Source organism: Macaca nemestrina, chromosome 9 (genome assembly GCF_043159975.1).
Source record: "Macaca nemestrina isolate mMacNem1 chromosome 9, mMacNem.hap1, whole genome shotgun sequence".
Taxonomy (NCBI): Eukaryota; Metazoa; Chordata; class Mammalia; order Primates; family Cercopithecidae; genus Macaca; species Macaca nemestrina.
Genome location: NC_092133.1, coordinates 32,671,551 through 32,683,369, shown reverse-complemented (window position 1 = coordinate 32,683,369; position 11,819 = coordinate 32,671,551). Strand labels below are relative to the sequence as shown.

Below are 11,819 nucleotides of genomic sequence, written 5' to 3'. Positions count from 1 at the left end.
CTTCTGAGCACCCAGCCCTGGTCCCCGGGAAGCTCTGGGGCCTGAGCTGGTATCCAGTGGGCCTGAGGGGGCAGAATCAGGCCCAGGAAGATGGATTTCCCTGTCCCCTCAGCCCCCACCCAGCAGTGAAGCAGGGAAGGCTGCTTCATTTTGTTTAATGGGATACTGGGAGGGGGACAGTAGTCATGGGGCATTAACTGCTAATTGGGTCCATAATAAAGTTAATAAAGCTCTTATGGTCTTTGCCATTAAGTGTAATTAAGGGGGTGCTCCGTGGTGAGGAGGGGGATGTTGGCAGGGAATGGGTACTGGGCTCTCACTGGCAGGAGTAGTAATGGGGAAGCTGGCAGCCATGCCAAGGCCAGGAGCTGCACTGACTTCTGGAGCCACCCAACCCTGGCTGGGGTCCCGAGCAGCTTCTCTGGGGATTGGAGGTGGTGAGGTGGACAGGAAGGAAAAGGGTTTACTCTGTGCTGTTCATAGAAGTCCAGGGGGAAAATCATCAACTTCAGCCCCAGTGCCCACACCCTTGAAGCGGCTCAGAACATGGAAGAAATGTCATCTTCAAGGAGAATTGGCACGGACAATCTCTGAGTTTTAGGGCATAGCTTGGCTTGTGTGTGCTGAATGATTGGGGAAGTTGCATAACCTCTCTCAGCCTCAGTTTCCCCTTCTGTAACATGAGGATAAAAACAGCATGGTTAGGAAGGTTCCACAGCTATGTAGTGGGAGGCAGCTAGGTGAGTGCTGTCATGCTGTTATTCTTTTTATGAGCTCTTGTTTATTTTATTTTGTAATCATACAAGAATGCTTGATGAAGCCTTCTTGTATATACAGAAGTACAGAGTGACCCTCTCATCCCTCTGTCATCGATGTGGTTGTTATTTTTTCCAGAGTTTTGGGATATATTTATATAATATGTGTGTACATGCAGAAACACATAGTTTTCTTTTTTTTTTTTCTTTTCTTTTCTTTTTCTTTTTTTTTTTTTTTTGAGACAGGGTATCACTCCGTCACCTAGGGTGGTGTGCAGTGACATGATTATGGCTTACAGTAGTCTCAAACTCCAGGGCCCAGGCAATCCTCCCACCTTAGCCTCCCGAGTAGATGGGAGCATGTACCACGAAACCCAGCTAACTTTTACATTTTTTGTAGAGATGGGGGTCTCCCTATGTAGCCCAGGATGGTGTCAAACTCCCCGGCTCAAGCAAGCCTTCCGCCTCGGGCTCCCAAAGTGCTGGAATTACAGGTATGAGCCACTGTGCTCAGCCCACATTGTTTCTTGAATAGCTGCATGATATTCCATCATATGGCTAAGTTTTAATCATGTTGCTTGTGTCCTAGATGGAAACCTAGACAGTTTCTAGTCCTTAGCTCTTACAGTACTGCAAAAATACCCTTGATATATTTATCTGAGCACAAGTGCAGGACATATATAGACAAATTCCTTGACTATATTGGTATTGTTGGGTCAAATGACATGTTCATTGAACATTTTTGATAGATATTGCCAGACTGCACATGAAGATGATTGCACTGTCTACCCCCAGTGTCAAACCGGCAGAGGGGCTGCCTCCCAGGTGCTCAGCTCAGCCACCTCAGTTGCACTCAGACACACTCCTAGGCAGCTCTGGGGATGGGGGAGTCCCAAGGAGAGCACGCAGGACAGGGAGGGCAGCTTCCCCTGGGAGGGGTGGGACAGGAGGGACAGGACCCAGCCCTCCCCTCTAAGCCTGAGAAAGCCACCGGGTAAACTCGGTTGTCAGAAAGGAGGGAAGGTTTCAGTCAGGGTCAGGGGTTAATGCGATGGAGCTACTGGGACATGCTGTGCAAACAAAACAAGTTGAGGGAGGGGAGGGGCCGGCCCTCTGGCCACAGGGAGGGAGATGGGCCAGTCATCCTGCACTTGGCTTTTCCCTGGGTAGCTGCCATTGTGGGCACAGGTTCTGGGCTGCTGAGGACCTTGTGGCCAGGCTGCTGGGTTCTAAGGCCAAGGGTGCAGCATTCTCCTTCTGAAGGCCACCCCAGCCCAGAGCTGGCACAGTAGGCCTGCTGAGCTGCCCTGCCCACCTCCAGGGCCCCTCCACAGGTAATCCCCCTGGAGCCCTGTCTGGGAGGCTTTGGGCGGTATTAGAGGTGAGCCGGGTGGCGGGCTCTGGAGCCAGGCCCAGCTTTTAGAGCATTCCTGGGCATTAGGCTCCCTGTCCCAGCCCAGCCTTGCCTTCACCCCACGGAGCCCCAGGGGCTTCTCTGCCTCAGCTGCTGCTGGCCTAATTACAGGTGTCCATGTCAGGGTCAGCAGTGGAGTTAATTCGGGGCTTGTCTTGGGGTGGCCGAGCTTCATTAATGGAGTCCCAAAGAGTCTAGGGATGAGCCAGGCAAACAGGGGATTAGGGGCTGAGGAAGACTGCTGCGGGGGAAGGCTGGCTAGAGAGGGCTATGAGCTGGGCCCCGGGGAGGGGGTCAGCTTCAGGCCTGTGTGTTCACCCACCCACCCACACAGGCACTCACGAGACCCAGCAATGCTCAGACACGCAGACACACAGCCACGGGCCAGACACTCGCCAGAGACACATATGGACTCTCATACACAGGCTCACACACAGAGATACACATCATTGGACTTAGAAATGCTCCCTGAGAAGTCTTGGGGTGTGCAAGGGGAGTGGGGGAGATGAACCAGAGACTTCCCTCTTCAGCCAGAAACTCTGGTCTGCCCCTGCCAGTCCCCTCCTGTGCCCTCTCCCACCCTGGCCAGGGCAATGAGCTTCCCTTCTACCTTTCCTTCAGCATCTCCTCCCACCGTGAACTGGAATTCCAAAGCACTGTTCTGTGGGTAGAATGACAGAGCCGACTCCCAGTCAGGATGCAGGGAGGCGGGGGCAGTTCCTCCATACCCCTCAGTCCAGCCTGGCCTAGAGGGTCCCTGAGCCCAGCTGTCAGCCCACCTCCCCCACACCAACCCTGTGCCTCATGACAGCTCTGGGGTTCTGTGGGGAGGCAGAGCCATACTGCACAGAGGTCACCAAAGAGAAGGAGGAGGAGAAAGAGAAGAAAGGAGCTGACAGGAGCCAGGGTTGGGGGGGCTGGGCAGGGGGAAATCGCTTAACCCCAAAGCCGCCACTAGTCTTTGGAGCCCCTGCACTGATGGGGGCCAGCTGGAGCTGGCTGAGGACAAGGGGCCCAAGTGTGGGAATCCAGGGAGGAGGCCTCCCCAGGCTTCCTGGGTCAGCTGGGAGGAGAGACCCTGGAGCCTTCTTCCCCAGCCCGCCCTCCTGCCGCCATCCCTCCCTAGAGTGTGGAGACAGACTCCGGCTCCCTGGCTCTGTTACCGATGGGGGAATTTTTCCAGCACTGACCTCACCCCCACCCCACCCCAGTCTGGCTGGCTGATGTTCCTGCACTCCTAGCAGCGTGGCCATGGCAGCAAAGGGCAGGCAGGGGATTCAGAAACCCAGCCCTTGACTCTGGAAGAGTCAGGTTTTCCCAAGGATGCCTCCTTCCACCTGTGCCCACTTCCCAAGGCACCTCCTTGACTAGTATTTAGAAGTGACCCCAGGGATAAAGTGACTCCCATTACAGAAACAGCCACTGCTCCATCCCACTAACTTCACCTGCTCATCAGTAAAGGTGCCCACGGGCCAGGCTGCCACCTGTCATCACCTCAGTCTTGGTCCTAGGCATCAAGCCTTCCCTTCCTGGGCCCCCAGTGTCCCCCATGCCATCCCAGGACCCCCGACACACTCCAGGCCCATAATTGAATATAAAGGCCCAGAAGCTAGTGCAAACAGCGGCATTAATCACCAGCAACCTGGCAGCCTCCTGCCATAGATCTTTTCCACACGTAGAATAGCTCGTGTTAATCACTGCCGCTGATTTATTGTCTTCTCCGCCTTGTACATAAATTATTCACTATGGCTGGGCTGCGAAGGAATCCTGTAATGAGGGCTTCCATCCTCCCATCTCCAAGGTGGATCCTCAGACCTCTAGGTCCACCTAGCTGTGTTCACTGGTGGGTCAAGGCATGGAGCCACAGGCATGGGATTGAGGGGATGATAGGGAGTGGGGACTCTCATGCAAGAATATCTGTCCCCCCAGGAGCATATATAGGAGCTCTTCAGCTTCAGGAAACAGGGCTGCGGACTTGCCTCTCCAGCTCTGGACAGGAGAGACAGGGCAGAATGGGGCAGGAGGAGGCTGCTGGGTGGCCCCAGGGCTTCCTAAGGCTCGGGAGAGTAAAGCCTTCCAGCCTTTACCTGGAAGTTCCTGCTCACCACCTGAGAGACTCTCCTGCCAATCAAGGCCAACTCTTGGGAGCTCCCCATCACCGGAAGCAGGATGTGGGCGTGTCCACGGGGCAGAAGACCTGCCTCTCCCAGCTCCCTGTCCTACCCTGGGGTCTGTGCTGCTCTCTGGCCACACCTCCGAGATGGCCTCAGCCTCAGGAAAAGGTGGTGGCAGTAGTTATGGCAATAGCCACCAGATGGCAGCCCTGATACCCAGGACAGTAGCTCAGGGAGGCGGAGGCTGCATTTGGGTAAGGAAATGCCTTGGGAATCTGCCAGGGGAGGGTGATGGGGAGTGGGTGGAGAGGGGGTCTTGCTGACAGGGAGAGCTCTTAGCCTCAGGGGGACTAAAGTACAGGACCCATTTCACACATCGAGCCATGCATGGTGACATCCTCAAATGGGACGGTCTCAGGAGAGGAAATTGGGGTCTAGGTGTATGTGGGCAAGTGGGACCCCAGAGGGTGTGGGTGCAGCCAGATGGACTTCCCTGGCCCTGGCCCAACTCCCCCTGCAGCCTGCCTTTCAGGCTCTCCTTCCCAGGCTCCGATCCATTGCATCCCGACCCCTCTCTCTTGGCTGGGGCACTCTCAGAGGCAGCCAAGACAGGAGCTACTGTGTACTGTGGTCAGCTGGGGGCCAGCAAGCCCAGCCCTCAGGATCTGGCTCACTGCACACATGCAGCACTGTGAGTTGCTTAGACCCAGTCCATCAAGAACACCCGTCCCCGCACAGACCCACTCTCTCCTCCCACTCCTGTATGTAGAGTGGAGAGCTGCTCAGAGACACAAATGGGTCCTAAGGTTCAGGAGACTTCTGGCTGCAACACTGGGCTTACCAGAGGGCCCCTCCAGCCCAACATCTCCAAGCCCCTCACCCCCCCACACCTACTACCCACACAACTTACATCACCTACTGAGGCAGGGCAGAGCCTGCACTGGGATGGTACAGAGGATGCAGAGTACTGCCTTGTCACCCAGCCAGTGAGCTGCTTCCAGCAAAGATGTGGGGCTCCAGTCCTTTAAATACCTTGAGCCTAGAGGGCAAAGCTGGCAGAACAAGGCTCTGAAGGCCTTCTTTTGCCCCAGCTGCCTAGATGGGAGTCCTAGGAAAACATCTGGAACTCCGTGTCTCCTTGGCAGTTCTTGCCTTTTACAGTCCTTACTGTAAATTCCTGCCCTAAGCTCTCTGGAGATATCTGCTGGGATTCTGGAGTGCCCCTCCCGGACCCCAACAGGTCCTCTGGGTTCTGATGGGAACTCCCAAACCCAGGCAGGGCCCTATCTCCTGAAGGCAAGGTCAAGACATTCCCATCAGTGAAGACCAGTGCTTCCCCAAGTGCAAGTCTTATGCCTACTTCAGACCTACTGAGCTGGAAACTGTGGGGAAGGGGTCCAGATAACTGAATTGTTACCAAGCTTCCTAAAGCCTGAGAACCTCTGTACAAGACACTTCCTTAGAGCCAGGCTCATGCCCCTCATTAGACCTGAAGCTTCCTGAGGGCAGCCCCAGACCAGGATGGGTGAGTGGTGGGGTTTTTCTAGTTGGCCTCTGAGTATTGACTTCCCTGCCATCACCGCCCTGGAAGTGGGCACACCGTTGGCCTCCTCACTGTCCTGCCTGGTCCCTTTCCCTTCCCGCCAGCCCTCTGGCCCTTCCCAGCCAGCTTGCCTGGCTTCCTGGACCTGCTGTCTTCATGTCTGTCTTCACATCTGTTCCAAGGCTGCCCCAGCCCTGCTTGTTTATCCTTCAGGGGGTCCAAGTGGGTGTTTCAATTTCAATTATGCTCTGACCACAGCCACCACAGATACCAAAACAAATGTCCTGGGCGTCAGAGGTGGTGGAGGCTCAGACAGGCTGGTGCCAGGGGGCCTGATAAAGGGGGGCCTGCTTGGGCTTGGAGGTGATGAGAGCTGCTCCTAGTGATAGGGCCCTGGGGAGCAGGGGCTCGTGGATAACTGGCCTCCTCAGGTAGGCCCAGGCCACAGAGGGGACAGTGTCTTGGTCTCAGTACCTCTCCCTCCATCTCCCAGCTTCCCTGCAGTCTCATCTAACAGAAGCCTTTTTTTTTTCTTTTAAAGTGGGGGTGTGCCTTGTAAAAGCCTTGCTTCTCCCCAGCTGCTGGCTAAGTCTGGCCTCACCTCCAGAGGACAAAGATCTTGACTCCTCAACCCAGGCAGGCCTATTGAGATCTTTTTAAATCCCCTCTCAGACCTTGTGGTCAGTGTCTGAGGACGGTAGTAGAAGTCAGGGATCCTGGACGCAGCTCTGTTGGATTGTCCCTGTGACTTGGAGTGTGGTCTTTGTACACATTGTGCTTTGGTCTCCCCTCTCTAGGTCAATTAGCAGAAAACGTTTCCCAGTCTGATTGCCCACAAGGGAGAAAAATTCAAACCTTCCAGGCTCCCTGGAGTCCCTGGAGAATACAATAAGGTGTCTTAGGGAGCAATGGGAAGCAGGACACGGTGCCTGCTAATGAGTGGGCCCTGATTTCTGTCTGGAGCTTCAGAGGATGGAATGCCAGGCATCCATGACTAGAAAGGGGCCCCAGCTCCCACTGGCCTCTGCGGCAGGAACCAGGAGACACAGCAGAGGCCATGCTCAGCAGCCCCTCCAGCTGCGCTTCTCCTTAGTGGGAAGGAGCCCTCTCATTCGCTGTGCCCTCTCTGAATTCTCACCCAGTACCTGCTTTTGCCCCCACCCTTGCCTTCTGCTTTTCCCAAATGGCCACCTCAGCTCATCTGCCCATTGGCTGATCTCTGCAATGATCACATCTGGGAACATCTTTAATAATAATGATAACAGGGCCAGGCATGATGGCTCAGACCTACAACCCCAGCACTTTGGGAGGCCGAAGCGGGTGGATCACTTGAGTCCAGGAGTTCGAGACCAGCCTGGCCAACATGGTGAAACTCCATCTGTACTAAAAATACAAAAATTAGCCAGGTGTGGTGGCAGGCACCTGTAATCCCAGCTACTCAGGAGGCTGAAGCAGGAGAATCACTTGAACCTGAGAGGCGGAGGTTGCAGTAAGCTGAGATGGTGCCACTGCATTCCAGCCTGGGTGACAGAGCAAGACTCCATCTCAAAAAATAAAATAAAATAAAAATAATGACAATAGGGCCAGGGGCGGTAACTCATGCCTGTAATCCCAGCACTTCATGAGGCTGAGGGGGGAGGAACACTTGAGCCCAGGTGGTTGAAGCTGCAGTGAGCTATGATCGTGCCATGGCACTCCAGCCTGGACATCAGAATGGGACCTTGTCTCTAATTTTATATATATATATATATATATAAAATTATCATTATATATAAAAAATCATTATATATCATTACATATATTATATTATATATAATATTATCTTTATATATCATTATATATATTATCATTATATATTATATATATTAATAATAATTAATAGCAAGGAAAACAAAACAGCTCCCATTTATTGAACACTTTCCATGTGATATGCCAGATGCTTTTGCAATTTGATCTTCTCTCTGTCCTACAAGGCAGACAGATATAACAGCCCCACTTTATAGATGAGGGAGCTGAGAGGTTAAGTAAACTTTCCAAAGCTGCACCACTAGCAAGTGGCAGAACTGGATTCAAACCCAATTAGTTCTGACTTCTGAGTCCAAGGTTTTTGCTCCAGGCTTCGGATGTGCTGTAGAGAGGAGGGTTTACTTGGTGTTGGCTCCATCAGCCCCTTGAAAGCTCAGGGTCATGGCTTCTGTAGGGGGCTCTCTGTCTTTAGTTCTGATACTCAGGGTTGAAGAGACCTTTGGGCCGCTCCCCAAGAGTCCTGCTGGAGACCCAGTCTCAGTCCCAAATGAACCTGGACATCTGTCAGCTTCCTGTCCACACAGCGGAGGGCAAACTTTCTTAGAGCTCAGCTCTGGCTCTGCTGCAGGCTGTGAGTTGGTGGGGCTCTGGTTCTCTGAGCTCTCGAGGAGGGTCTGGATGAGGGTGGGGTTTCTATTCTGATCTCTGTTCTGGTTCCTCTTACTCATTCAACCCTGGCTGCTGCCCAAACACAGGCAGCCTTTCCCCTGGGGCTGGAGCCACAATGTGGCAGGTGGAGGGATGGGAGGTGGACTGTTGGAACCAGACACCTGCTTCCCATCCCCACCATGCACATGCACACACACAGTGAGGAAGGAGCAGGGCATGTGAGCTCTGGAAGGAGGGAGGGCCACCAGGGGCTCATTAGGGTGAATATGGACACATTTGTGTCTTTGTGAGTGTGCACGCTGGAGATTGGGAGTGTGCTCATCTGTGGCTGTGTGTGGGTGTGTGCCCGTGAGGTGGGGGCTGGGCTGGGTGTAAGACTGTGAACATGAGTCTTTGAAAGAATGAGTATGGCCGGGCGCGGTGGCTCAAGCCTGTAATCCCAGCACTTTGGGAGGCCGAGACGGGCGGATCACGAGGTCAGGAGATCGAGACCATCCTGGCTAACACGGTGAAACCCCGTCTCTACTAAAAAATACAGAAAACTAGCCGGGCGCGGTGGCGGGCGCCTCTAGTCCCAATTACTCGGGAGGCTGAGGCAGGAGAATGGCGTGAACCCGGGAGGCGGAGCTTGCAGTGAGCTGAGATCTGGCCACTGCACTCCAGCCTGGGGGACAGAGCGAGACTCCGTCTCCAAAAAAAAAAAAAAAAAAAAAAAAAAAAAAAAAAAAAAGAAAGAATGAGTATGACAGAGCAATGCACTAGTGTGACCACATGGGGTGTGACTGCTTACAAGTGTATGATTGTGTGAGGGCACAAACACTGGTGGGAAAGGCAGTTGCTGTCTCTTAGGGGAAAATCCCAGAACTCCAGCGGCCAATGTCTGCTCTGCTATTGACCAGCTCTGTGGCTTTGAGCACGTGACTTCTTTGAGTCTACATGTCTCTACCTGCAAATGGGGAGGAAACTGCCTCACAGGGTAATCATGAGGACCAGGTGCAGGTGTGGGTGGAGCACTTTGTCATCTGTCAAATGTAAGTCCCTGGGAAGGTCAATAAGCAATCTCCATCCTCTGCCTCTCTTCCCCAGTGGCACCCGCACAACATGCTCAGGCCCCAGCCAAGGGCCAAGCTGGGGTGGGTGGTGTCCCAGAGCCGCAGGCTACACGGCCAGAGGTCCAGGCTCAGGAGGACTGGTTAGGGATGGGGAGAGTGAGCAGGTGTGGTGCCACACCTATCTACTCCAGCTTCACGTTTGACCCAAGGCTGCCCCGCCCCACCGGCACCAGCCCATCGGCACTCATTATTCTCCTCTGGATCTGAAGAGATTCTCCTCCATCTCACTCCAGCCCAGCATGCTGTGGCTTCTGCCGCCTCCTCCCTCTGGGGAAGTGAAGGCCCCCCGGGTAGGAGGCTCTCACGCCAGGTTCCCCTTCTGACCTTCTGAAGGCTGTTCCCCACTAAGATCCCAGGGTCTTCAGTCATGTTTCACTTCCATTCTCAACCTCCCCTGAGCTTCTCTAATGATTCTGGGGCACCTAGTCCATTTGGAAATCATCTACTTGGCACAGTGGTTCTCAACCATGGCTGCACATCAGACAGGAATCACCTGGGAAAGATTTGAAAGATCCTGATGCTGAGGCTGCCCCCAGACCAGAATCTCCGGGTTGGTATGGCAGGGCATGGTGGGTCATGCCTGTAATCCCAACACTTTGGGAGGACAAGGCAGGAGGACTCCTTGAGACCAGGAGTTCGAGACCAGCCTGGGCAACATGGCGAGACTGCCTCTCTACCTAAAAAAAGAAAAAAAGAAAAAAAAATAGTTGGGCGTGGTGGTGCACACCAGCAGTCCTAGCTACCTGGAAGGTTGAGGCAGTAGATTACTTGAGCCCAAGAGTTCGACGTTACAGTGAGCTATAATCATGCCACTGCACTCCAGACAGTCTCTAAAAAAGAAAATAAAATGACAAAATAAAATAAATATAGGTTTAAAACTCTCCCAGGTGATTCTAATGTGCAGCCAAGCTTAAGAACCACTGCTAATGTTTCCCAAGCATCCTTGCTGAGAAGAATCATTTGGGACGCTTGTTAAATACACAGCTTCCCAGGCTCCCTCCCCTGGAAATTCTCATTTGGTGAGTCTAAGATGGGGCCCTGTAATTTGCATTTTTAATAAATACCACAGATGATTCTAATTATTAGGGAATTTTGAAGCTACTAGCCTAGAGCTGTGTTTCTCAAACTTTAATGCACATCCAAATCACCAGGGGATCTTGTTAAAATGCAGATTTTGGTTCAATAGTTCTGGGGTGAGAGCCTGAGGAGCTATAGAAGTTCTGGCCAATCGGAGCATAAATTAAGAGATAGTGAATGATGAGATGAGACCAGAGAAGAAAGCAGGGACCTTATAAACTGTGACAAGGAGCTCATGATCCCATGGCAATGAGGAGCCACCGGAGGGTTTTAAACAGAGGGAAATCTTGTTCAGATACATATTTTAGAAAGATATATTCTTGTGGGCCATGTGGGAGATGATGGATCATGCATCAGAGGATCAGACATCAGCCAGGAGGCTGTTGCCACATTTCAGGTGAAAGGTGGTGGCCTGGGCTAATGAGGTGGGAGCAGGAGGAGAGAAGTTAGTAGTCTTGTGGAAGACTCAGTGATCAGTTGGGTGGAGGCTGAGGGGAAGGATGAGGGAGGCTCCAGAGTGACCCCTGAGCTGGCTACTGACTTGGCAACTGGTGAAGAGGGATATCCATCTTGGTTGGCTCTGAAGCTTCCTTCCACATCTACTGACTCTGTGATCTGATCATTGTTTGGCTTAGCTTCTTGTGGGACCAGGGTGGGAGAGAGGCTACAGGAAGCTGCCTGGAATACGTTATGGAACTGGTGACTTGGAGAGCCCCCCTCCTTGACTTTGAGTGACTCTGGAGGCTCCCTGTCAGCAGTTGCCAAGGCTAAGAGGCTGCTTAGGGGATTCGGTGTTCTGAATACCTTGGCTCTTCATTTATTTCCTCTCTGGCTCCCTTCCAGAGAAGGAAGCCCTGATGAAGAGAAATCTGCATCCAAATGGCACCCTTGCTCTTGGATCCCATCTGGTGACTCTCCTTGTAAACCCTAAGTGTCCCCAAAGACCTCCCCCAGGCCATTTCTCCTGACATCTCTGCTTGGCACACTAGCCCTATCCTGCCCTTGACCACAGTCCCCTCCCCACATTGAGCTCTGTCTACCCACTCCCAGGACACTTGCCTATTCTCCTGTTTGGGGACCTCATTTTTCCCTTTTGGCAGCTAAATGTTGGCTCAGCATCTCCTAACCCAGTAACTGCTTTGCAGTTCCCAGGCTGCTCTGTCACATCTCTCTTTGGTATAGCTCTTTCTATGGTGCAAGTGTGCAGTAAGACTAAGATAGGCTGGGAGGGCCATTCTGTAATCAATTGCCATCATCTTCAGTATCTGGTGAGAGCTAATTGTATGTTGGGTACCAAACTGAGGACTTTATATGCATAATCTCAGTGTATGTATGTTCACCACATCTCCAAGAGATAGATTCTCCTATTATTCTTTTTTTTTTTTTTGG

At 52.7% G+C, this 11,819-nt stretch overlaps 1 long non-coding RNA gene across 5 annotated transcripts in view; it reads right to left on the bottom strand.

Annotated features, from left to right (window-relative positions):
- Positions 1-11,819, bottom strand: part of LOC105478376 (uncharacterized) — a 59,709-nt gene that overhangs the window by 17,429 nt on the left and 30,461 nt on the right. Inside the window, exon 3 of one of the 5 annotated variants that reach the window (XR_011607691.1) lies at positions 8,978-10,183. The exons of the other annotated variants lie outside the window; for them this stretch is intronic. This is a non-coding gene — a long non-coding RNA (uncharacterized lncRNA). Of the gene's footprint in view, positions 1-8,977; positions 10,184-11,819 lie in introns of those variants that run through there. 5 annotated transcript variants of the gene reach the window in all.